Source organism: Quercus robur, chromosome 2, assembly GCF_932294415.1.
Source record: "Quercus robur chromosome 2, dhQueRobu3.1, whole genome shotgun sequence".
Taxonomy (NCBI): domain Eukaryota; kingdom Viridiplantae; phylum Streptophyta; class Magnoliopsida; order Fagales; family Fagaceae; genus Quercus; species Quercus robur.
Genome location: NC_065535.1, coordinates 2606883 through 2633383, shown reverse-complemented (window position 1 = coordinate 2633383; position 26501 = coordinate 2606883). Strand labels below are relative to the sequence as shown.

Sequence of the window (26501 nt, the reverse complement as noted above, 5' to 3'; positions counted from 1 at the left end):
ATGCTTACTTCACTTAGGGGCACTAAACCCAGTCTTTGCCCTATCTCTTGAATGTGGGGATTGGTGACTTGATGTTTGGAATTTCAGTATTTTATTCCTATATAGAAACTGGTTTTCTTTATTTACCATAAAAGAATGATTGGATTGATGTGGATAGATACATGTATAAAGGTAGCTATCTTAATCAAGATGTGGCAATTAAAGTTCTTAAGGATGAGCATCAGGTTTTTTATTTATTGGTCATTGTATGAAGGCTGTTAGTAGAGAAAAAAAGCATGAGAGGTAATTTTAAGACAATACAAGAAAAAATGGTTATTGCAATGGAAAAAATCTTTTCAATGACGTTAGAATCATTGCAATAGTTGATATAAGGTATTGCAATAAAATTTTAGGTAATAGGTTTGTGCAACAAAAAATTTTGTTGCAATAAATTCCAAATATTTTATTGATAATTTTGATGCAATGATACATATATTGTTGCGATAATTTGCTATTTTGAATATGTTGTAGGTATAGGCTATTATTTCATGAATTTTATTACAATAAATTGCAAATAATTGACCAAATTAAGTCAGATTAAATTATTGCAATAATATTTTCATTGTAATAGATAATTATTTCATTTTGTCATTATAATAGATTATGAAATAATTTATACCAAGTTATTGTAATGATATGTTCATTGCAGTTTCATGTTTGTCATTGCAATAGATTGTAAAAGAATTAATATCAAATTTTTACAATAACAACTTTGTTGCAATAAGCTAATAGTTTGAAATTTTCATTGCAATATATTACAAAAATAATTGGTATCAATTTATTGCAACAATTTTTTTCATTTTAAGTTATTGCAATAATTTTTCCTAATATATTAAAGCTTGTATTGCAACTGAAAATTATAAATTTTTGCAACTTATTATTGTTGATGCAGTAATTTAAAAGTTACAATTGCAACAATTTTAACTTGTAGATGCGATATTTTGTCTAATACTACTATACATGTTTTGTTGTATTAACACTTAATATAATAGAATTTTTTTGGTTTAGTTTGATGTGATTTTTTTATTTTTTTTATTTTTTTTATTTTTTTATTTTTTTTTTTTGTAAAGCTTAGGTGTGGTTCCTTTGGTATTTATGGTTTGGGAAGCATAGGTCTGGCAATTTGGTTGGACATTAGGGGACGCGGCGTGTAGCCTGGACGCGATTGCAGGTGCGTCCCAAATGATTATTTTTTTAATCCTGTGACTCATCTCTTTCTTAGCCCCCTTCTTCCTTTTTTTCTTCTTCTTTCTCTTTTTCCCTCTCTCTCTAAAATGGGCTACTGCTGGTTATAGACAACACATATTTCACTTTCAAATTGTCATTGCTTGTTGAGATATGCAAGAATATGTAATTGTTTGTTTAGACAAGGAATACCATTAAGAAGGAGGCTTGATTATGAACACCCACCTTTTAAACCGGTGATTCACATTTTGCATGGTGTAATAGCCTTAGAATTTTACCTTCCTATCTTTTAAAAACTGTTTAATATATCCTTTACCAAACAGAAATTAGCAAACCAGTTGCAACTCTAATTTTCTTTATGTCATATGTAAGACTTCAAATGGACAAAAGATGCTTATACTATCCATTCAATGATGATTACTATTTAGTATTTACCATCAGACAAATATACAAATGCATTCCTTTTTTGTGTAAGAGAAATTGGTCCCAAGTCCCTTACTCAACGCAATTATGAACATATAGTGGCTGTTCTTGTCTATACTGTGTTTTTTGGTTTACACCAGCTTATTTCAATAAAAAAGATCTCTTGATTATAAAAAAGAAAAAAGAAAAAAGAAAAAAGAACTTTGTTATGCCATCCTTTTTCTTTGCTTTTGTTTATTTAAAATGACACATTTGGATTGAACAATTGATTCATTGATTTTTTTTATTTGTATAAAATACCTCATTATAAAGTGTCATTTATCTCAAAAACAACCATTCTGCAAAATGGTCACCATAAAAACTGAAAGCTACCAGTTGTTTTAGCATTAAATTGTTCCAAGAAATAAGCCCCCTCTCTGTAGTGCTGCTGCTGCTTGGCAAAGGCTATTTACTTCCTCTATAATTTGAGTTTGCTCAAATCAACTCTTTGAACAGGATAAGTATATGCCTCGTAGTTGATTTGCTGACCCAAGCTACTTAATTTTGTGAGAGTGGTGATCAGATCAACCTGAAAGAGAAACAATTTGCATTCATGGGAAGTAAGAAGTTACATCAATCATGCTCAATTTCAAACAAAAAGTTGATAGATCTATTTTGGCAATGGCACAATAAATATGGTATAAAATGTTTTGATTTTTCTTCTAAGTTATAATCAAGATAAATAAATTAACAGCATAAAGTTAAGTCCTTTATATTGCCCTTTTGGTAAGGCGTGTTAAGAAAATGTTACTAGCCTCATAATCTGTCTCAGATATTGTTTCTCGGCTACGTTGATATTTCTGAACCCATCGAGAAACATCTGGATCGGTGGCCAATAATGCCTCAGTGGTAGCCTGATCTGGACCCAAGAATGCAGACATCACAGCTAACTGGACAAACAACAAAACAAACATTAGTGAATACTAATGACTATCAAATGGAACAGACTTACTCAAGGTTTCTTTAGCTTGAATATAAAGATACCCAAATTTTATTTTTGTTATATGTTTCATTTTCAGCCCTTGACTGCGCTTTGCCATTTGATTTGTTTATTGAAAGGAAAGGTTATACTAATATCATCTATATATTACTAAAAGTTAAAGTGTAACGTTTAATGTTGCTATTCTCACGTTGCGCCACATCAGCTGCCATGTCATTTTAAAAAAAAAAAAATTTGTCCAACAATTTTAAAATGGTTTTTACAATTTTCAGTTTTAGGGTTTTGTTTTGTTTTGTTTTGTTTTTTTTTTTTTTCCAATTTTCCTATAATTGTTTTAACATTTATTTTTTTTAATATTTACACTTCTCCAACCTTTCTCTCTCCCTTACCATTTCATCTCCCCACTACTTCTACAATCTTTCTCCCTCCCTTACCTTTTCATCTCCCCCACTACCCTCTACATTAATATCATTCTTCCTTTTTCCCTTCATCTTCCTTTATTTTTGTCTTTTCTTATTCACACCCTTTTACTATAAATTTGTCACTATCTCTTCTATTCTATGCATAGTTTTCCCTCACAAAAAAAATGGTTCTCTTTCTCTCTCTCTCTCTTTCTAAATTTTTTGGTGGATTTTTTATTTTATTTTTCTTGTATCTCTACTTTAGGTTGATAATTTTTTATATTCTTTAAAACTCTATTTTGGGTTAATGCGATTTAGTTTTGTTTTTTAAATTGTTGTTGTTGTTGTTTTTTTTTTTTTTTTTTAAAATTATTCTCTTTGATTGTTAAATGTTATCCTATTGCATTCTAAAGAATTAAATATAGCATATAAAAATATAATATTATTCTATTACATAGCATGATTTGGATAATTTGGTATTTATTCTGTTACATATCATATTTTTTATAGTGCTCAATTTAGATGTTAGACTATGAGATTTTACTAATTTTTGTTTATTTTCTAATCCTTTGTGGTGGACAAAATACTCTTAATAGTTGTATTAGAAGTATTCTATAATGCCATTCATTTAAAGAAAAGCAAAGGTTAGCCAAATGAAAATAATCGGATAGGTGACAAATTTTTAACTTTTGCAATTTTAATTTAATTATTATTATTTTATAACAATGCATGTATATAAATTTAATTCTTAGATTTTGCTAATAATTGTTTATTTTATAATATGTTTTGGGTGGCCGAAATTATAATTTCTACAAAGAAAATAACCTTAATAGATTATCAAAAACAAAATTTTATCCTAATATTAGTTCAATTAATCATTGTTAAGTTTTATTAATTTTTTTTAGTTTACGTTTTTTTGGTGTTTTGGATTGTTCCTATATTACATTTATGATTGTTCCTATAATAAATAAAAATATAATTACGAAATACATTACTCATTATTAGATTAGTTTAAATTGTAAAAAAAAATGTAATAAAACCACCATAAAAATAATTATCATGTGCAACGCGTAAATTCGCGGCTAGTTTGTATTAAAAAGAAAGTACAATGCATCCAAAATATGAGTCTTAACATGGAACAAACAACAATTTGTTCCATAGAAGATGAAAATCCCTACAAGTAGTAGTAGTAGTAGGTTTGGGTTCCAACATAGCTTACATCATGAAATCAGCAAAGCATCTTACTCTCAATTTGAATTTAATACATTTGGCTGTGGTTGCATTTTTGAGGTGCTATATTTTGGGTCACAAGTAATAAGTACAAATAATTATTTGGTAAAGAAATTAAAACCTGAAATACAATTGCAGCAGCAAAAAGTAGTATAGTTGAAAAAATACCTGGCGAGGACCAAAGCCAATAGCTATGAACTTGTCTTTCATTTCCTTCACACTTGCGTTCACTCATAGGGGAACCCTCCCTTCTGGATCTGGTTCTTGAGTGTCTGCCCTTCCAAATTGCTTGTCAAACAAGCCCCACTGTACCCAATAACATTTGTATAATAGCATCAAATACAGGTCCAATATTTTCTACTAAATGTCCGATTTGTCAATTATAATTGAGCCATGATGATTGCTTTTACCTAACCAATTAAATCAATTACAACCAAGAACAAACATTTCAGAAAAAATTTAAGATATTGAAAGAGTAGGAGAAAATTCCAACAAGCCCATTACCGACTTAGGGTTGAGAGAGAGAGAGAGAGAGAGTGGCAGTAAGTTAGCTTGATGTGTAATAATATGGCAAGTCAATCAGTGAACAAAGCCGTGGCTTGCATCCTAGCTGTGCAGACTTCTTCGTTATACTGAACAGACACAAAAATTGAACATTCTTTCATTCTAATTAATAAGTGCAAGTCAGATTGTGTCTTCCATCTTGAAAAAATCAGAGTGATTGAAAAAGTATTGCTATTACACACTTACTGAAATAGAAACTTATAAGTCAATAAACCAAAAATAAAACACTTTCAAATTTACAAAAATTAAAAAAATAAACAGATTTTCATTAGTGTCAACACAGCTTTTTTTTTTTTTTTCCTTTTTCTTTTTTTTGGCTGGAATATTAACCACTTCATAAGGCTGAAAATAGGCCATGAATGCATAGTATCTGGTTAAAGCTTAAAAAATGTCGTTAGTAATTGTTTGAGGACTTCAATCTGATGTTGAGGGTATCTGGAAAAAGCAACTGAATTTCAAGAGTGTCGCCATAGCTTTGAGCAATATGTAGTGCACGATGTTATGGATGACATTGAGTACACCAGCAATGACACAGCAAGAATTGAGAAACAGACCTGCCCACTTGAACCATATGCAGTGTATACCAATCTCCCTTTCTCCTCATTCCCACCACATTTACGAATGGCAGAAGCTAGAAATGTGGACTTGAGGACACCTTGTGCTACATCAAATGAAGGTATCTGAGTCAGGAGCATCCACACACATGCAGACTGCATTCTTCATATCAGCTCATGCTAGACAGAAAGAATGAATAAATGTTCAAAAACCTATTTTATTGTTCATTCTACAGGACACTGTACAACTAATACATGGTATGTCGATCTTCACGACTATGGTTCATAGTTCAAACTTGTAGATATTTAGAATGTAGAACCTGCATATTGGATGAGATCTGCATAGGAAATGGGTCCACCCTTGGAATATGAATCTATCTCTTTCTTTGCTTCATCTAACAAATTCAAAGCAGCAGAAATCCCCTTGTTTTCAGGCCTACTTAACTCTGAACTTCAGGCAAGAAAAAAGTGGAGAATAAAATTAATGTAATTTTTCAAGAAGCTAAACCAATAACACTTAAAGTGAATAAAAGGAAAATTTAGAATGGTAAAGTCATAAAAATAACAAAGAATCCATAAGTGTTTAAAATTTCCTTTAACAACTTATATCCACCTTTTAAAAATAAATGAATAAGGCTTTCCATCCGCATCACATCTCAACTCTAAAAGCCTTGAGACTTCAATAACTGGGTAAATCAGTGGATTGGCACTTAAGAGGCTCCAGAAATGACAAAGAGTAAGCAGTAAAAAACAGTGTATATTTTCAGCTAACAGGCAGGTTTCAAGAGACCATATATTTCCGACTCTTCAGTGGGAAATCATACTTATACTAGTTTAAGCTTGCATATAGGAAGTATCCACACCGCATTTTACTTTAAGATTACAGGAGGCAGAAGTCTAAAGGTTTATACTTTGACATAAAATAGATAGTGCAGTAAGTTGTACCTGAAGCGTATGGATCCATTTGCTCCCCCAGATTTTGTAGCCTACAAATTTATCAGAATTACATCAGTACTGTCCTTTCCTCTTTTATTTGTAAAGGACTTATCCAGCATCCATGTAAAGAACTAAGGATTTTTTCTGACCTTATCATAAGTCATTGCATCATTCAGTGCCAAAGTTAATAAGGATGGAATAAGCTCAACATTTCCCTGACACAACAACAGATATAACAAGTGATAAAATTCTAAAAAGGTATTATGACAGCGTCATCTTAAATCTATAAATACATTCGAATTGTAAAGTATACCTAAATAAACATAATTACATCTTAGCAGGGCTTACATTTATAGCCGTAAAAAGTGTCCCCTTGAGACTTGCTGTAAAGAAGAAGATGTGAACATGGATCAGTAGCTCATTTCAGCATGAAAAGTAGTGTTTGATGAACTCACAAAGAAATTCAGAGCGCTGTCTCCGTTGTATCAAATCAGCGGCACTAGCTTTTTCAACAAACAATCCTGAGCTTGCCATTAGTTCCTAAAAGGAAATCACTATTGTCAGAAACTCATCAAAACATCATTCTAGGTCAAAGTTTTGTATATCTACTTAAGTATGTGTTTTTGTGTTTGTGCAAATACATGATTCAACCAAGAGAAGAGTATTCAGATAGTTGAAAGCTATTAGAATCACCATTGTTTTGGGTAATGTCATTTTTTTCCAACTGCAATTCATTAAAGGATAAGGCTTTATTGAATTGAGTGAAATTTCTAAAATATTATAGAGAAAGTTTCATTCTTCTTGTTAGAATTTAGTAAACTAGTCGCCAACCCGTGCTATGCACGGGAACCTACCTATTTATGTGGTAAACTAAATTGATTTTATAAAATTTTAAATTGATTAAGAAACTATATTATTGCATGAATTGCTCTTGTATAACTTCAATTTGTGTTACAATTTGATAAAGAAGTCATTGTTTGAACGTGCAATGACTTACGAAAAATATTAAAGAATAGTTCATGACTATAAACTTATAACTATTGAAAAGAATCAAAAGATTAAGAGCTTAAAAATTATAAAAATATATGTGTGTGTGACTACACAACAGAGAAATATAAGAGAAAAATTTGTTACACTCAAAATAATAATTCATGGTTATAATTATTGAAATTTTCCAGAGAGTTTTGGATATTACAAAAATATAACTCAAAAAGTCAGATGTTAAAACTTCCAAAAGGCCAAAAAATATTAAGGAATCATAAGATTTACATCCTATAAATTATTGAAACAAAACTATATATATATATATATATATATGATTTTATAATAGAGAAATATAAAAGAAAAATTGATTACCTTCAAAAGAATAATACATGGTATAGTTGTTGAAATCTGCTAAACATGTTCAAATATTGCAAAAACTAACACAAAATATATGACTATTCAAAAGAGAAAAATAAGAAGAAGAAAAAAGTACATGAACCTATAAAGTAATTAGTTTTAAATTTTAATGGGTCTAAACTTTAAACAATGAAAAAAAATCACATGTTAGGTTGTGTTCCTAGCAACCTTGAAAGTAAAAGTAAAGGGAAAAAAAAACCATGAAATACCATCAGCCAATAAGTTTTAATGGGTTTAAACTACAAACAATGAACAAAAATAATCATAAACAATCATAGGTGCAAGGTTTGGTTACCAAGATCAAATGGTTGTAAAACACAACATTTCAACATTGATTTAGGGTTATGCAGAAGGCAACATAAATGACAGAAAATTGTTTTTACGTTGTCTGCTATGCCAACCATCTAAATATATTAATTCCAAAAAAAATTAAATAAAATAATTCCTAGAATTATATGAGATAATTAAGAAGAACATCAAGCCCTTGCGTGGATGTTATTTGTGGACGGCTGTCCATCACTGCAATTCATAGACTATGTTGTTAATAAGACAATCGAGTTCAAAACTAAAAGCAATTGGGTGGCCTTTGTACTACAGGATTTGTTCTCGTTGAAGAATCAACTTGCTTCCTGCTATGGCTTTAATTTGATATGTGTGTTTTCTTTGTGAAAATTTGAGTGAGTATGAAGGGTTTCGACCTTGGCAGAAGTTTATATTTGTGAAAATTTTTGTTATAGAATTTTAGTTGAAATAGAATTTTCAAGCTTTTGAAACATATATCTAATAGAATTTTATTTAAACTAAACTATTGTAATACTTGATAAGATATAAAACCAAAAATAAAAAGAATCTAAAATAAAAAGAAAAAGAAAAAGAAAATAGTGATGACGTGGAAAATTGTGGGAGCTCCAAAGGCTATTTTCAAGCTTTTGAAACATATATCTAATAGAATTTTATTTAAACTAAACTATTGTAATACTTGATAAGATATAAAACCAAAAATAAAAAGAATCCAAAATAAAAAGAAAAAGAAAAAGAAAATAGTAATGACGTGGAAAATTGAACCAAAAATAAAAAGAATCTAAAATAAAAAGAAAAAGAAAATAGTGATGACGTGGAAAATTGTGGGAGCTCCAAAGGTTTCGGTTTTATATATATATATAGATTAGCCACAAACCTGCGCGTTGCGCATGATAATTATTTTTATGGTAGTTTTATTAAATTTTTTTTATACAATTTAAACTAATTTAATAAAGAGTAATGTATTTTATAATTATATTTTTATTCATTATAAGAATAATCATAAATGTAATATAGAAACAATCATAAATCATAAATTTAATAATTTTTGTCGTACTAAAATGAAAAAAAAAATACAATTTTTCTCAAAAATTCAAATGGCAATTTAATGAAAATATTTATTTTTTAATAAAAGTTATTTATAACATTTTGTGAATCATTAAAAAGAAAATAAAATTTAGAAATTATTCTTTTAGTTTTAAACAAACTTTCTCAAACTTAATTTTTCTGCCTACAATCCAAAACACTGAAAAAAGTAACTAAAAAAATTAATAAAACTTAACTATGATTAATTGAACCAATTAGGAAAAAAAATTGTTATTTATAATCTACTAAGGTTATTTTCTTTGCGGAAATTGTAATTTCGTCCACCCAAAACATATTATCAAATAATCAATTATTAGCAAAATCTAAGAATTAAATTTTTATATATGCATTGTTATAAAAATAATAATAATAATAATTAAAGTAAAATTGCGAAAGATAAAATTTGTCTCTCATCCAATAACTTTTGTTTAGCCAACCTTTGCTTTTCTCTAAACAAATTGCATTATAGAGTACTTTGTCTACCACAAAGGATTAAAAAATAAACAAAAATGATTAAAGTCTCATAGTTTAACATCTAAATTGAGCACTATAAAAATCATGCTATCAAATTACAGTTGCTACCAAATTAAATTATCCAAATCATGCTATGTATTAGAATAATATTATATTTTTATATTTAATCCTTTATAATGCAATAGGATAACATTTAACAATCAAAGAGAGAGAGAGAGAGAGAGAGAGAGAGAGAGAACTGAATCGCATTAACCTAAAGTAGATTAAAGAATATAAAAAATTATCAACCTAAAGCGAAGATGCAAGAAAAATAAAAAATAAAAATCCACTCAAAAATTGTGTGTGTGTGTGTGTGTGTGAGAGAGAGAGAGAGAGAGAGAGAGAGAAAGAGAGAGAGAACCTTTTTTTTGTAAGGAAAAACTATGCATGGAATGAATGAGATAGTGACAAATATATAGTAAAAAAGTGTGAATAAGAAGAGACAAAAATAGAGGAAGATGAAGGGAAAGATGAAGAATGATATTAATGTAGAGAGTAGTGGGGAGATGAGAAGGTGAGAGAATGAGAGAAGGAGAAAGGTTAGAGAAGTAGTGGGGAGATGAAAAGGTAAGGGAGGAAGAAAAGTTGGAGAAGTGTAAATATGAAATAAATAAAAATTATAAATAATTATAAGAAAATGGAAAAAAAAAAAAAAAAAAAGATGATGACGTGGACGTTGACGTGGCTCAACGTGAACGCAGCAGCATTAAATGCTACGCTTCAGCTTTTAGTAATATATTGATTAGCAGTGAAAGTAAGTGGCCTCAAGCCGGCTTTATGGAATAATTTACCAGAGTTTGCTGGCTTAGCACAACTAAACATCCTGTGAACTTGCCAAGAGCCTTGTGGTTTAGTGGCATTTTCCAGTCCCTCTATTTGGAGAACTTGGATTTGAATCCCCCCTCCCTCATGTGAAAAATAGAAGATCTTGTGAAGACACTAGTAACACCACGTCTTATAACATTTGAAAATGGTCAATTTAACCATTTTAGCAAGGTGGCGTACTTCATGCAATCCACAATTTTTATTTTTTGTGATTAAAACCTCTTCAAATCAGGGGCACTTCGTATAACCACCCTTAGGTAAACTCCATATACACATATATTGGGTGATCCCGAGACTCGAACTGGAGACCTCATGGGGGTTTCCCATGAGGCCAACTAATTGAACTAATTCGTGCAGGCTGCAATCCACAACCATGTAACTATGTAAGTATCATAGATAATTTTCATTCTCTTAATGCTCTCTTTTGTTAAGCTTTCATTCAATGAAAGATGAAAATTTTCACTCAACCAATAATTGGGTACATTAAATCAAAAAGCTTATATTTTTTGAGTGTTACTTGAAATGAGTAATCAAATAGACAAAGTTCATTCAATTACCACTATTTCAAAAACCAGAGCCAAAAAAGTGAAACTGGTAAAACAGAATTTATGATTTAAGTACAGAAGCAATGCTCTCACCATGCCAATGGTAACACCAGCACATTTAAGAATGTCCCTTCGACAAATCCGATCCTCATCTTCAGCAGTAGCATCAATTTCCATTTTATTACAACGAACTGTAACCTGATATTTCTTTACAATTAAGGTAAGCAAGCACAATTGTGGTATCGAACAATTTGACACACAAACACACACTTGACATAGCTATGTAACAACAATATATGATAAACTGTAACCCATTTCTCATATAAATGCAAATGATGGAATAATAAACTCAAACACACTGAAAAACAATGTGGTAATTACTTTCTGTTTTATAAACAATCACTTTCAGATAGGCATGGAAAACTCACTGCATAAGATGGGAATCTGTTGGTTGTAGTTGTGGTGAGAGATGGGACAGGAACAGGTGGAAGCAAAGGAGAGATAGTTGAGAGAAATGAGACCCCCATTTTGCCTTTATTTCTAATCTGATCTTCTGAGACAATTCTAGCTTCTAGGCACAGTTTTATAATATACGTGAATGGGTTTTTCGTTAGTTAAAGTTTGTTTGTGTGGATAGCGCAAGTGAGTTCATGATACGCGTTGTCCTATCTTTGTTGTCCAACTTAGCCGACAACATCTATGTAGGATCACGAAATTTTTTATCGTTTTCTCTCTATGACATTGCGGTAGAAACTAAAGACCTGTTTGGTAGACTTGTTTAAACACATGTTTTCAGTTTTTAAACAACATTACACATATTTTTATACACTTTTTTACTCACACATATTTTCACACATGTTTTCAAATAACAAAACACATGTTTTCAAATACATGTACCAAATACCCCCTAAAACTTTACCTGTGAAATAGTGTTTTATAGCTATTAACTTATAAAATTCAGACTCTGAATTTTATAGAGCTTTTCTAGAAGTTTCAAATTTTAGTATTTCCTTGTAAAGCTCTTTTTAGCTTTAAAAACTCACAGATTAAGTTCTGTTTTATGCAGAGTTTATATGTATTACTACTTCCGTCCCAGTTTGTTTGTCCTCTATTCCATTTTAGTAGGATGTCTCAAAATATTGTCCTGTTTCTAAAAATAAAAATTATTAGTTTACTAATGTTCCTATTATACCTCTACTTTATTTTCAAAACTATTTGAAAAGAAAACTAACTAATATTTAAAAAAATCAATTTAATTGGGGCACCTTTTTAGTTGCCTCATTAAGAATAACTCTTTTTTTAAAAAGTTGATAAATTTAATTAAGGGTAATTTTGTAAACTTATACATTTTTATAAAGCAGACAAGACAATGAATGATATTCCCTTAAAAAATTTGACTTTTTAAACAGGACAAACAAATTGGGACGGAGGGAGTAGTATTTTTTAAAACTTCAATTTGTCTAGGTATAATTGTATTTTTATCCACATTTATGACTGACCCGCTTTTCACCCAGAAATAATTTGGCTACAGACTCCAACGCCCTCCATGAATAACCGACAATGAACTATCTAAAATCTACATTTAATATATATATATATATAGAGAGAGAGAGAGAGAGAGATATGGGTTCAAGTTACACCTTTTTTAAACCATTGAATTTAAGTAAATCCAACAGTTAAAAAAAAAAACTCTCATTAATGCTAATATTCTAATTAATTTAATTTATTATATTTTATTTAATACATTCCATACATATTTCTAAACCCAAAAAAATTTATACGGTTGATTTTCTCTCTCCACTGCATGTCTCTTTCTCTTTATCTTTGCATGTTTCTCTCTCTATCTCCTCCACGGCTTTTCCACCTCCACGGCCAAGTTGCCGACAGTAACCAAAAAAAAAGCACTTAACATGTTCTCCAGTTGAACTGAAGCAATGATTATTACTGAGATTTTATTTTTCTTTTCATTGTTTATTATGTTCTCTAGTTATGCTAGACTGACTTGAATCCCTAGTAATCATCACAGAAAGAAGGCCCTTGAATTTTTTCAAAGAACTTAACATTAGCTTATATAAAATAAAATATATATATAAAAAAAAAAAAAAAAAACTATATAATCACATCAAAGTTATTACAGTCTCCAAATGAAAATTTTGTATTCTCTATTTCTTTAATTAGTACTAACCACAACATTTTTCTTTATCAATATCTTTTGTCTCCTGTGACATTTTCTTTTTATGATATCTTCGGCCAACCATGCCACTCTCTTATGGTCATCGGAGTTGTTGCCGACAATCCACTATTCGTCGTTGTTCATTGTTATTGTCAATGTTTGTCTTACATGCATATGCAATCCTTGAGCCACCCTTCTTTTGTTGGTATCCTCTAGTCACTGGTGCATTGTCCTCTAGCCACAATAGTCATCTTTTGGCCCCCATCCATCATTAATTAATAGTTGTCATTTACCATGAGCTTGACATGAATTGAAATGCCATGATCTTAAATTGGATATGCATGTAAGACAAACATTGACAATAACAATGGACAACGATGAATAGTGGATTGTCGACAACAACTTTGATGACCATAAGAGAGTGGCATGGTTGGCCGAAGATATCATAAAAAGAAAATATCACAGGAGACAAAAGATATTGATGAAGGAAAGTGTTGTGGTTAGAACTAATTAAAGAAATAGTGAATACAAAATTTTCATTTGGAGACTATATAGCAAAATTTTAATTTGGAGACTCTAATAACTTTGATGTGATTATATATATATATATATATATATATTTTAAGCTAATGTTAAGTTCTTTGAAAAAATTCAAGGGCCATCTTTCTGTGAAGATTACTGGGGATTCAAGCTAGTTTAGCATAACTAGAGAACATATTAAACAATGAAAAGAAAAATAAAATCTCAGTAATAATCATTGTTTCAGTTCAACTGGAGAAAATGTTAAGTGTTTTTTTTTTTTTTTTTTTGTTGCTACCGGCGACCTTGGAAAAGGCGTGGAGGAGATAGAGAGAGAAACGTGCAAAGATAAAGAGAAAGAGACATGTAGTGGAGAGAGAAAATCAACCATAAATTTTTTTTTTTGGGTTTAGAAATATGTATGGAATGTATTAAATAAGGGATAATAAATGAGATTAATTAGAATATTAGCATTAATGAGGGTCTGTTTTTAACTGTTGAATCTACTTAAATCCAATGGTTTTAAAAATATGTAACTTGAACCCATCTCATATATATAAATCCAACCTAATCTTTCTGAGTCAATAAATTTCATAATTCAAAAATTTTTCCTCAACTAATTCAGAAAAACCTCCAACAGCACTGTCAAGACAATTCAAATTTGTTCTAATCACATGATTTATTAAATCATCCATATATAATATTTAAAAGTTGAAGTCCTAACATTTATTGTTGCTAGGTTCCTTTTAAACTACATTAGCATAACATTTTGGTCAACTTAAGGTCCAATTCAATCTCATTCAATCCACTGGGCTTGCCAAATTTTAAAAAAGAGATCATTCAATCCACTTAGTTGGCCCAATTTGGTCATTTCATCCATCTCGGCCCACTTCAGTCCATTTTGAACTAATTGGCCTTCAATCAATTTAAAAGATTACCTTAAAATTCAAGTTTCAATAATATAAACATTATACTTATATTTGGAAAGAAAAAAAAATACTACAAATCTAAACATATATAATGATTTAAACTTAATATTACATGTTACATGTGTTCCTTAGAATGGAGGTGTACATTTTTAAAAAAAAAATATCCTTAAATAAGTTCAAATTAGTCAACCGATTATGATATATTAAAAAAAGTCTTTTTAATAACATATTTTCCATTTATATAAATAATATGTAATTTAAATTTTTTTATCAATTTTTTGAATCATCATATAAATGGTGAAAAAAAATGCAAAAACCTTTCAGGAGGCAGCGGCAGAGACCCACCCTAATCTAATCCTACATTTTCCCTTCAATCAGTCAAGTGATAAAACTTTTCACTTCTTTTTTTAATAAATATTGAGGAATCCTGTTGTGAATTCTGGTGGATATATGATAAAAATGTTTTAACAGTGAATCTATATAAAAATATTGTTATTTCAAACACAACTTTCCACTTTACCAATTAATGAAAAATAGTGTTATTAGCATTATTGTTTCCCTTTAGCCCCCGAAGTATTGCAGTAAAACTCAGGCTAAAATACAAACCATAATGAGTTTTTTTTTTGAGAAACCAGACCTTACGGCCTAAAAAGAAACAAACACTACAAAATGAGTTGAGTGCCAGGAATGACTGCAAAGTAAATAAAGGAAAAATCTAATTCTTTATTGCGTTCAATGCCTACGAATAAAATACTACATACATGAAAAGTGTACTTTATTCCTAACAAAGCAGAAACAAAGTATGGTATCTCAATGAATTTTCTATGCAACTCTTTTCTTTTTTAATAACCTGGCGAACTCCAAGCAAAAAAATGGTGCTTTGAAGGGCCTGTCTTTGGTGATCAGTCCCTGCTGTGCACCCTAATGCAATTGTTCTCTTTATCTGTATTTTACAATATCGCCCCCCAGCTTTCTTTACGCCCGGGATATACACGCCGAATCCCTATGCGTATAATGGAAGCACTACCACCAGCTTGTATTTCTCCAACAAATTATATGGATCGCAATGTGCCACCACTGCATCAGCATAGGAATCATTTTGAAGAAAGATTGTTCTGCACAATCTGATCTACCTGATAATGTGAGAGGTGTTCACATTTGGTGTTTCCCTCTGACATAAACACTCTGGTTTAGGGTCTGTGTAAAAGGATTCTTCAGAACGGAATCTGTCCATGCCCCGTGTTCCAGAAATGGGGCCTTTTCTCTTCCTCGGTGACCCTTGCCTGTGCAACCAATTTAACAAACAAAAGACACATTATGTAAAGCCGGGTGCATATGATTTATCATAACATAAACTATCTAGAAAATGGAAAATATTTCTCCTACATAGTGTCAAACATCAGAAGAAAAGGGAAGAGGGGGCACCAAAGAAGAATTCCCCGGTTTCCTGTGGGCCAAAATATATTCTGGTAGCCCCCCCTACCACTGGTGAATGCTGCTCTTCAGTTGGGAGCGCAAGATCTATAGTCTTATCCCTCCAGCAGGCTTATAGGAATGGTGTGACACTAGCCTATTAATCACACTAATCACTCAACCAAACATATGAAAAAAAAATCCATCTAGTTCTCCACTTAAATCCAACGAATCTCCAAAATTATATTCTTCCATAATCACAGTAACAGCAGTTTAAAGAGGATGGGGGAAAAAGAATGGGAATGACTTGAATACGAGTGTCCCCAGGCTTCTGCTCTTAACCACACCAGGTAATGACTTGCATATGCAAGTTCCACTTGAGAGAGGGGTAGGAAATTGCTAATGAAATATATGTAAGATGTATCAAAAGGGTTCTTAGACTGATCCCCTAAGGAGAACCATGGATTGGCAGTCAAGGATCATGATATACAACCAAAAGAACAAATAGTAAATCCATTGTCTAATATGTAGCCACTGATAATTATAAAACCTAGTACATACCACTTTTTATGTGCATCAATAATTTGACTTGAAATTTTTTTCCTTTCTTTCAGAGTTGCATTCTCAAGTTTTTCAAACAGACGAACAATAGTTTTCCTGATGGACAAAGAGAAGAACAAGAACCACAATTAATTATATAGCAATTGATGGGCATAGAAGATAGAAAGTTATGTAATCCTAGACTAACTCCAAAAAAGAAACTGTCTTGCCTGAGAGGAACTATTGTTTTCCTATGTCCAAGAAAACGACGATGGCCTTCAACTACTTTTCCCATGTTCCCAGAGTATGATGGAATAAATACATCGCTGCAGCAAGTTGAGAGCCATGATTGATAAAAGGCTGAAGCTCCTCAACAGTTGCCAACTTTTCCTGCAAAGTGATCACAAGATGTTAATCTTTCTTTCTTTCTTTTTTGTTTGTTTTTTTCCCTCGGGTCCTTAATTAGCACCCCCAACCATTCCCCACCCCCCCCCCACCCCCCCCCCCCCAACATACAAAAAAAAGATATACAAAAATAAGAAAAGCAAACAAAATTCAACAATAATATATATTTTCTAACAATTTACTAGCTGTGTATATGAGAGAGAGAGAGAGAGAATTATTAATAATTGAATATAAAGAGCATGATTTTAAACTTAAACTCTCCAAAAGTTGAGTTTGGTTTATTAGTGATCTAAGAAGTACAAACATAGACACTGACATTACACAACACGGAACAAAGTGACATAGCCATTCTTGAAAAATTAAGACACTGAAATGATGGAAATATGACAATTAATTAACAGATATAAATCTTTAAAAAATCAAAGGATTTTTTATTTATTTATTTTATATATAGAATCAAAGAAATTGTTTTAACCGGATAAAAAAAATCCTCCAACACAATGAGGACAAGCATGCAAGAGTGCCCTTGACTTGTCCAACACAAACATGTGTTAGACTTGCCGGGGGTTTTGAAGTGTTCGTGCCTCTCACTTAGTGATTCAAGTAAGCTAGGCCAATAGTATTATAGCAGTAGTCTATTTTTTACATATTCTCTGATATTTTGTGAGGGTTACTTCAGTCTCTCCAACAAATTTGAGATACCATTAACATAAGAAAGTGAACCATGGATCCAGCTAATATGGTGTATAGAACTAATCTGCATATATGGTTTATTTCGTAACAGGACAATTGACATTATTCCTTAAACCTTAATATGAGAATATCAAGCAAAGAATCAAGTTTAACAAGGCAGCTTCATACCTTGCTCATTATATAGGGATAGCGGGATAGCAGATAAGCCGTATGAGAATCACCCCCATATGCTTCTCCAGCAGCAATGTATATAGGAGTGTTTGATGGGTACCCAAGAGCAGAGAGAAAAAATCCAACCTCTTTAGGAGTTAAGGGGCATTCGCCTTTGGATCTTTGTTCCTTAGAATCAATGTCCTTTATTTTCCAGTTATCATTGTTATTTCTACAAGGACAGAATAACATGACCATATATATTAGAAAAAATATATGTTGGAATCATGTAGATAAAGGATTGTTCTATATATGAATTCAGAAAAATTAACTGATTGTTCAGGACAGCAAGAGTAAGCCTTTCATTCCTTAATATCCTTAGTTCCTCAGCTTCAGCTGGAGACAGCTCCTGTGTGCAGCCACTAAAGGCAAGCATGTCCTTCTCAAACCATAAATGCAGCCACTAAAGGCAAGCATGTCCTTCTCAAACCGTAAATGCAGAGCAATGTAAGGGCCATGGGATCTCATCCGATCAACCAACAACTACATCATAGAGAAAAATATATATAAATAATGGTCACTGCGTAGGACACAGTGGAGATAAAGCCACACCACACCAAAAATCAGATGAGCATTTCGGAGAGATTACTTTTCCCATTGCTTCAATTCGAGGTGCAAAACGAAGGGCTTCATAACAGGCACGGCAGCGCAGTTTCTGAATGTCTAGAGGTGAATAGTTATTTGCTAAGCGAGAATCAGATTTGGAAGCTTGAATAATCTGAAAAGAAATATAATATAATAAGATAGCATTAAAGGGGAAAAAAACTGAAGAGATAGGTAAATAATAAGATGCTGAATTTAGAAAAAGAAAACCAACAAATGCATGGACCAGAAGCAGTCAAATAAACATACCTGATGATTTAACCAGGAGTTAGTAATCTCCTCCTCATAGTATTCTACGCCAGACCAACTTCTGAACTCTTTCTTTGATTTAGACGCAGTAGCCAATTCCTTAGGAAGCTTTTTTACAACTCTTACATCATTGGCCAGAACATTAATAAAATTTTCTTCATCAAAAACATCTGAAAAGTGACTGCAAATTGAACAAATAAAAAGTATTGCATCATTAGTATAAAACATGACTTAGAAAGAAAAAAAAAATGGGGGGGAAGGGGTTTGGGGGGAATTTCCTACCAAAATGACTTCTTATCAAGTTCAGGAATTACAAGAGTGGCATTTATGATACGCGCTACAGCCACCATGTCACATATCTGCAATTTCAGAATGAGTAACTTAGCTCCAATAAGTAGCCATATAAGTTATTCACCACATTCTATAACTATCAATGTTTGGGTAGAATGTTTTGGAATTAATACAAAGAATAGAAAGAGAACAGGTGAAAGGAGGACCACAACAAGTGGATTTCTCATAATTAAACGAAGTGTGTTTTTAGTCCTAGAGCAGGTAAAAAGCACAGAAGTTTGATGCATTATATCAACATGACAGGTTTATAGTTGGCAAACATTGCAGCAGCATATTTACAACATTGCATTCAAGAAGCATATAGGTAATCTAGGTCCATGTCATCTCTCACATAAGATATATCATTATTTTTGAATGTCATGTTTAGTTTGAAAACACTAAAAGCTTCGACACTTATTAATGCATTAACTGCGTAAGTATGTTTGAATGTGCTTGTGTGTGTCTTTTAATTAGAGACATGTTTGCGAGTATAGTCCCTGTGAATGTATAAGAGAATGGGAGGAGAAGAACAAAAAAGGGTGGGGGGCGCTCATTTTTCATTCACATCTAAGCACTGAATAAGCATCACCACAGAAGGCCCAATCACCTAAGTTTCTGCCTAAATGCTTGACAGCCATTTCCCATCGACGTTAGATTGCTTTTTGAGAGGAATTTGACGTCTGTACTGCACAACATCATGACTTAGTGCAACATAAAAAAGTTGATTCGGTTCTTGAACAAGTATAAAAATCAGTATCTCTATTGAATTTGGTGTTAAATTGGCCTCATTGAGCTTAGGGACACAACCCCAAAACGTTGAAAGTTGAGGTTGATACTCATAGAATAAGCAACTAGCAATCAAAAATCACGTTTATCCAACATATTAATTGGAAATAGTACAAAAGGATTTCGTGCTCCGTCATTTCATTGCCTGCAAAAGACGTAAAAGCAAATGGGAACTTAGAACGACATTACAATAAATTAGACGGGGACTGTTTGTTGTATCCCAATTTTACCCACTTCCACAACTTTGCACCAATCAAAGACGGAAACCCAAATTACTAGAACACATGCAATTCAAAAAGATGATATAATAACCAATAACAAACATGATACATATACACACATATTACTATCAAGCTTATCACACGAGACAGAGAGAGCGTAATACACACCCCAAAACGCATCTGGTTAAGCCCACCATTTGTATGCACTAGAAGGTAACCTCACGACTCTCCTCGAGCTGGATAAACAATAATAGTAATAAGTGAAAAAAAGTTTAAGTACACATTGATATCAACCTTATTGACCTACATCCACGAAGGAATCCTTTAAAAGCTACATCTTTATTATATAAGAATATAGTACAATAACCTGTGTTACAATAAACCCTAACATGAGTAGATATAGGTGACTAAACCTTAACATTGATATCAGCCTTATTGACCTACATCCACGAAGGAATTCTTTAAGAGCTACATCATTATTATGTAAGAGTGTAGTACAATAATCTGTATTACAATGAACCCTAACATGAGTATATATAGGCGATTAAACCCTAGACTACTAGTACAAGTATGAGTGGACTTGGGCCTATTACATTGGGCTAATATGTCTAATATATCTCTAACACTCTTCCTCGAACTCAAGGTGGAAGCTCAATGAAGGCTTTAGGTTGAATAAGTATGAGAAGATCACTTGGAGATGACTTGAAGAATGCCTTTGAAGAAACCACAATGAAGAATGTGCCAATTGACCAATTTTGGAGCTTCAAATGAAGAAACAGAGTCCAAAATTGGAATCTAGGCGAAAAACTAAGCAAGATAGGCCCTTTTAGAAATTTTGACTTTTGGTCAAAGGTTAATGCAAAAAGTCAAAGTCAACGGATACATGGTCTAGGTCGGTTTCAGGTTTTTGGGTCGGGTCACAGATCGGGAAGTAGAGTCGCTAATCCTATGATGTGTCACTATCGTGTACTAGGGCTTGCGTGGTTGATGACGTGGCATGCTAATGTGGAGTGATGACGTCAAATGACATCAACAGGAGTTCTTTAGCGCGTGGCAGGAGCGTGCGATGACCACCAGCGCGTGGAGGAGAAGCCAGAAAACTAGGCAGCCCATGGAGGCGCATGCTTCAATGGTTGAAAGCCAAATTTCTTTCGTAGGCAGATCGACGATTGACATGGCCGATAGGGCAACACGTGTGGCCGATGGATGAGTTGCACATGAAGAAATCATGGCGATGTGTGGGGATGTTCCAGAGCTATTAGCGGTGCGTGGTGGCACGTGAGGCTGCCATTGGGGGCCGAGTTCCTGGGTTTTTGTCGCGGGAGGTCGTGGAGCATGTCTGTGGTGTTGGTTTCATCAGGCGAAGCTTGGATTTGCACAGATCTGAAAAGTTAAGTCACGGCTTGCTTGGTTGTTGGATTTTGACACAACACAGAGCCATGGTAGCTGCGAGATGCTGTGGAGTCTAAATCCAACAGTCAAGCATGTGTGACTTAACTCTTCAAATGGTGGTGTGCACGTGATCATCTTTTTTTGATCGCTAGAGATGTTTTTTTTTATGCCAAGAATGAAGTTTGGTTTTGATATCATGTTAAAATATATTATTATTAATGCGATGTGTTATACCATGTTGTATATGCTAGAGTAAATGCGGAAGGGGAAGCATATAATAGGAACATCAAGAACACGAGGGTTACGTGGTTCAACCTTATCGACCTACATCCATGGAGGAATCCCTTACGGGCTACATCTTTATTATATAAGAGTGTAGTACAATAACTTGTATTACAATGAACCCTAACATGAGTATTTATAGGCAATTAAACCCTAAACTACTAGTACAAATAGGAGTGGGTTTGGACCTATTACATTGGACTAATATGTCTAATATATCTTTAACAAGATCAAACGATTTTTTTTATGTGTATAATTAGCACTAGTCTCTATGTAGGACTTAAATTTGCTTTTTGATGAACGCTTCCATAGCTTGTCGTAATCCAAAATCTCTCTAGCACTAACCAACTTCAAATCTAAAGGAGTGAAAAACATGAAAGATGCATGACTGCTTTGTATCAATATGTACACCTAATAACTAACTCTACTAGACTCAATCCACCATTAACAAGTATTATAGCAGACTCAAACACCAATTCCCCCCCCCCCCCCAAAAAAAAAAAAATCTAGCAATAAATCATCAACTGGTTGCTTAAAAATAGGGGTAAATGTGTCTTTTTCATTATATTTTATGTATCTTTCCTCTTTTCTCTCCTTCTTCTTCTTCACATAAAACATAAAAGAAAAATATCAAAAAGCAAGTCAAGGTAAAATTTGTTTCATCATTTTTCACATACATAATTAGCACAAAGTTTTACAAAAGAGGGTATACAAAGAAATTTTTCAAACCATAAAGTAATTTTACAAATTTGAGTTAATAATCTCCATTACAAAGTGGGGTGCTCATTTTCTGGGTTGAATGAGCTAAAATCAGAACCCAAAAATGTATATGGAATGGTGCGTTTAACATTCTTACCCAATGCCCACTGCAATTGCCAAACATACTTTTACAATGACAAGAAAACCAATACACCTACAGCCACAAATCCATGTGAACATACACCCATAGATTCACTAGCCTTCCACTACTAAATCCAAAAACTGACTACTTAATTCTTCATAGAACAATCACAAAATAAAATTAATTGAATACAAAAATTAAGGATAAAAGGTATCCACCAATTTGCTGGATTCTATCTTTACCCTAGGTTTTCTCTCTCTAAAACTCTAACCCTCTCTCTTTTGCTGGGTTCTCTAAAAGAAACCTAGATTTGCAAGTAAAAAATATATCTGCAAAAAAAAAAAAAAAAAAAAAAAAAAAAAAAAAAAAAAACCCAGCAATCTAGCAAATCCAACACCACAGCCAACTCACTAAACCATCAAATCATAGCCTTACCAAACTACCACCTCCAACACCACCACCGCTGTTAGCCACCGCCCAAAACCCCAAACCGGGAAGCAAAAACAAAGAAACAAGAAAAACGAAATTGTGAGATCGGCTAAGCAGCAGAGCAACCTAATTGTCTAGATTGGCTGAGATCGAAGCAACGGAGAGCGATGGATCAATGGATTCAAATTTTCTGGAGTTAATGGATTTGTGGGTTCGAATTTTCTGGGTTGGTTTAAATATCCTTATGGTTGGTGGGTTCAAATTTTTTGGGTTCAATGGATTTGTGGGTTAATGGGGTTGCAAGTGTAATAGATTTCTAGGTTGGTTTAATTTTTCCTATTGTGAGTTTTTAGGATTTGGCATATTTGTTTTATCTATGGCTTCAAAAGAAGATGGAGAATCTTCTGGGTTCCTTCCAATCAAACAAAAAAAAAAACATGGGTTCCTTTTTGTTTTCCCTTGCTATCTAGGTTTGTTACCTAAACTAGTTTTTTTTTTTTTTTTTTTTTTTTTTTTTTTTAACGGCAAGATTTGATGTATATTGTTGGTAGTATATACATCAAGAGGGAACCAATTATTTTATCAAAAAAAAAGAGGGAACCAATTATTGTGTTGATTGAACAAGATTCGGGTCACTATATGGGATTTGGGTTTGAAGATTTGATTTCTAAGATGGTGAGAGAGAAGTCGTTCTTTAATATGTTGCTTCTAATTCTGTTTCTATTGTGGCTTATATAATAAAGGGGATTTTTTAACGGAAATGGCAGAGGTGGGTAACGGATGTCTAATGGAGGTCACCTCAAATGAGTTTAGTGATAACTTTTAAGCCACGGATGGACACTTTTAAAACATGTCAAACCACAGGTGGATAAAGTGCAATTTCCCCTAAAAACAATGATATTCTGAGGAATTTGATTAAACTAAGCCGCATTGTTTGATAAGAGTTATAATTGTAAATTTTTCATACTTTAAAACCCTACTATTTAAACAAACATATCAATATTAGTTTATTTTATCCTACCCAACGTGGATCTTTGGCTCTATTTTGTTATGTGTTTTATTATGAGATTTTTGATTTTGTTGTGATATTGTCTTATTAAACACTTGGATGATATTATTCAGTTTTTGCTAAAACTTAGTTTGATTTGATGAAATAAATTTAGTTGTAATTTCAAGAATAATTTTATTAATGAAACAAGTTTTATTAAAAAAATTGTAATAGTTGTGAGGCAAATTAATAAAAAGTAGAGTTTTACAGGGTAAGGCAGGCTTCGCGGGGCCCCAATGAGTGAGGATGAGGCTAGAAAATTTTCCCTGTTATGTGGGACGGAGTAAGGATGGGGCAAGACAAAATCATAAGGGACGGGGGCAAAGACCCCATCTTCGACTCCACCTTGTCCCATTGCCATCCCTACAATCTATAGTTATTTAGCTGTATATCTGGAAGATTCTAAAAAAAAAAAAAAAAAAGCTATATACTTGTGAAGACCAAATAAGCCCCCACATGTGTAGAAATGTCAAACTTACTCCAAACTCCAAAGTATCAAACTGTAGTTTCGAGCACAAATAAAAAAATATCCCAAAAGCCCAAAACGGTGAGTTTTGGCTAAAGAAACGACTTACTAGGGTTGAATTGAATCAAATTTCTACCCATTTCCTAATTTTCCTTTTTAGGCTTCCCCCAAATCAGCCCACTGGCAATTCTTATTCTTATTAGCTATCGAACACCCATCTAGTTAAGCAATCGCAATATTGCATAAAATATTGATTCTAATTTCCCTTAAGCCATTCCCTTACTCCTCAAACCAATTTGGAGACCCATTTCCATGGATCATTTGCAATTTATTCATGAAAATTCATGTTCATTGTCGATGATCAGTCATTTGAAGCATAGTAGATGTATGTATACTTCTCAGATAAGTGAAGCAATAATTTGTATGAGATTGATGTTTCGAATCTTCTATTTATTTGGTCTCCAACAAAAGAAACCCAAGGAGCTAAAACTAGTGATTAAAGATTGCTCTCCCCTATCCTCTGACTTAAAACTGGACTAACTGGCGAGATATACCTCAAAGGTATGTCTTCTAATCATTTGAGGTCCTATTTGTATTTAATTCAATCTTGATAACCCACCCTCAGAAGTCTATTCTTTTAATTTTCCCATGTTAAACAAATTTATACTTTTAGATGAACAATTTGAAGAACTTCTAAGGCAGGCTAATCTAATGATGTGCGGAAAACTTGAAACCCAGGCATTTATGATTGATGACATGATTTATGTGCTTTGAAGCATTGTTAAGAAATTGGATGTCAAAAGGTCTACATTATTTGAAGTTTGCAATGTTAAATGGGATATGTGGAGTGTCTTGCAAATCCTTCTATTGGCAATGTGGAAACTAGATGAGTAGGGCATGTTGTTGTGGGAAGGAACGCTATTTTTGTAACTTTGTAGCTGGGAAGAAAACGAATCTATCGTTTTCATCTTGACACACTTTAATGGAATAATAGAGTTAGTATCCTTGACTATATTGATAGTCGCTACTCTAGCAATACTGATTGGTTCTTGAACAAGAGTGAGTTTGTAGATGATATTCTCTATGGATGTTGCCACCTTACAGTAGTAGTGATAAATTTCAAATATTTTATTGATAATTTTGATGCAATAATACATATATTGTTTCAATAAACAATTTAATATTTTAAATATGTTGTAGTTATAGGCTATTATTTCATGAATTTTATTACAATAAATTGCAAATAAATGACCAAAATAAGTCGGATTAAATTATTGCAGTAATATTTTCATTGTAATAGATAATTATTTCATTTTGTTATTACAATAGATTATGAAATAATTTATATCAAGTTATTGTAATGATATATTCATTGCAATTTCATGTTTGTCATTGCAATAGCTTGTAAAAGAATTAATATCAAATTTTTACAATAACAACTTTGTTGTAATAAGCTAAAACTAGTTATTAAAGAAATCCAAGAAGCTAAAACCAGTGATTAAAGATTGTTCTCCCCTATCCTTCGACTTAAAACTAGACTAACTAGCGAGATATACCCCGAATGTATGTCTTGTGTTCATTTGAGGTCTCATTTGTATTTAATTCAATCTTGATAACCCACCCTGAGAAGTCTATTCTTTTGATTTTCCATGTTCAAAAAAATTATACTTTTAGATGAACAATTTGAGGAACTTTTGAGGCAGGCTAATCCGATGAAGTGCGGAAAACCTGAAATCCAGGCATTTGTGATTGATGACATGATTTATGTGCTTGGAAGCATTGTTAAGAACTTGGATGTCAAAAGCTCTGCATTATTTGAAGTTTACAATGTTATATGGGATATGTGGAGTGTCTTGTCAAATCCTTCTATTGGCAATGTGGAAACTAGATGAGTAGGGCATGTTACTGTGGGAAGGAAGGCTGTTTTTGTAGCTTTGTAGTTAGGAAGGAAACGACTCTATCGTTTTGATCTTGACACACTTTAATGGAAT

General features: G+C 32.4%; 2 pseudogenes; both read right to left on the bottom strand.

Annotated features, from left to right (window-relative positions):
• Nucleotides 1-1898: 1898 nt before the first annotated feature.
• Nucleotides 1899-11586, bottom strand: LOC126709357 (thylakoid lumenal 29 kDa protein, chloroplastic-like; annotated as a pseudogene).
• A 3774-nt stretch (nucleotides 11587-15360) lies between these two features.
• On the bottom strand, nucleotides 15361-19683 carry LOC126716178 (O-fucosyltransferase 7-like; annotated as a pseudogene).
• Nucleotides 19684-26501: the final 6818 nt, after the last annotated feature.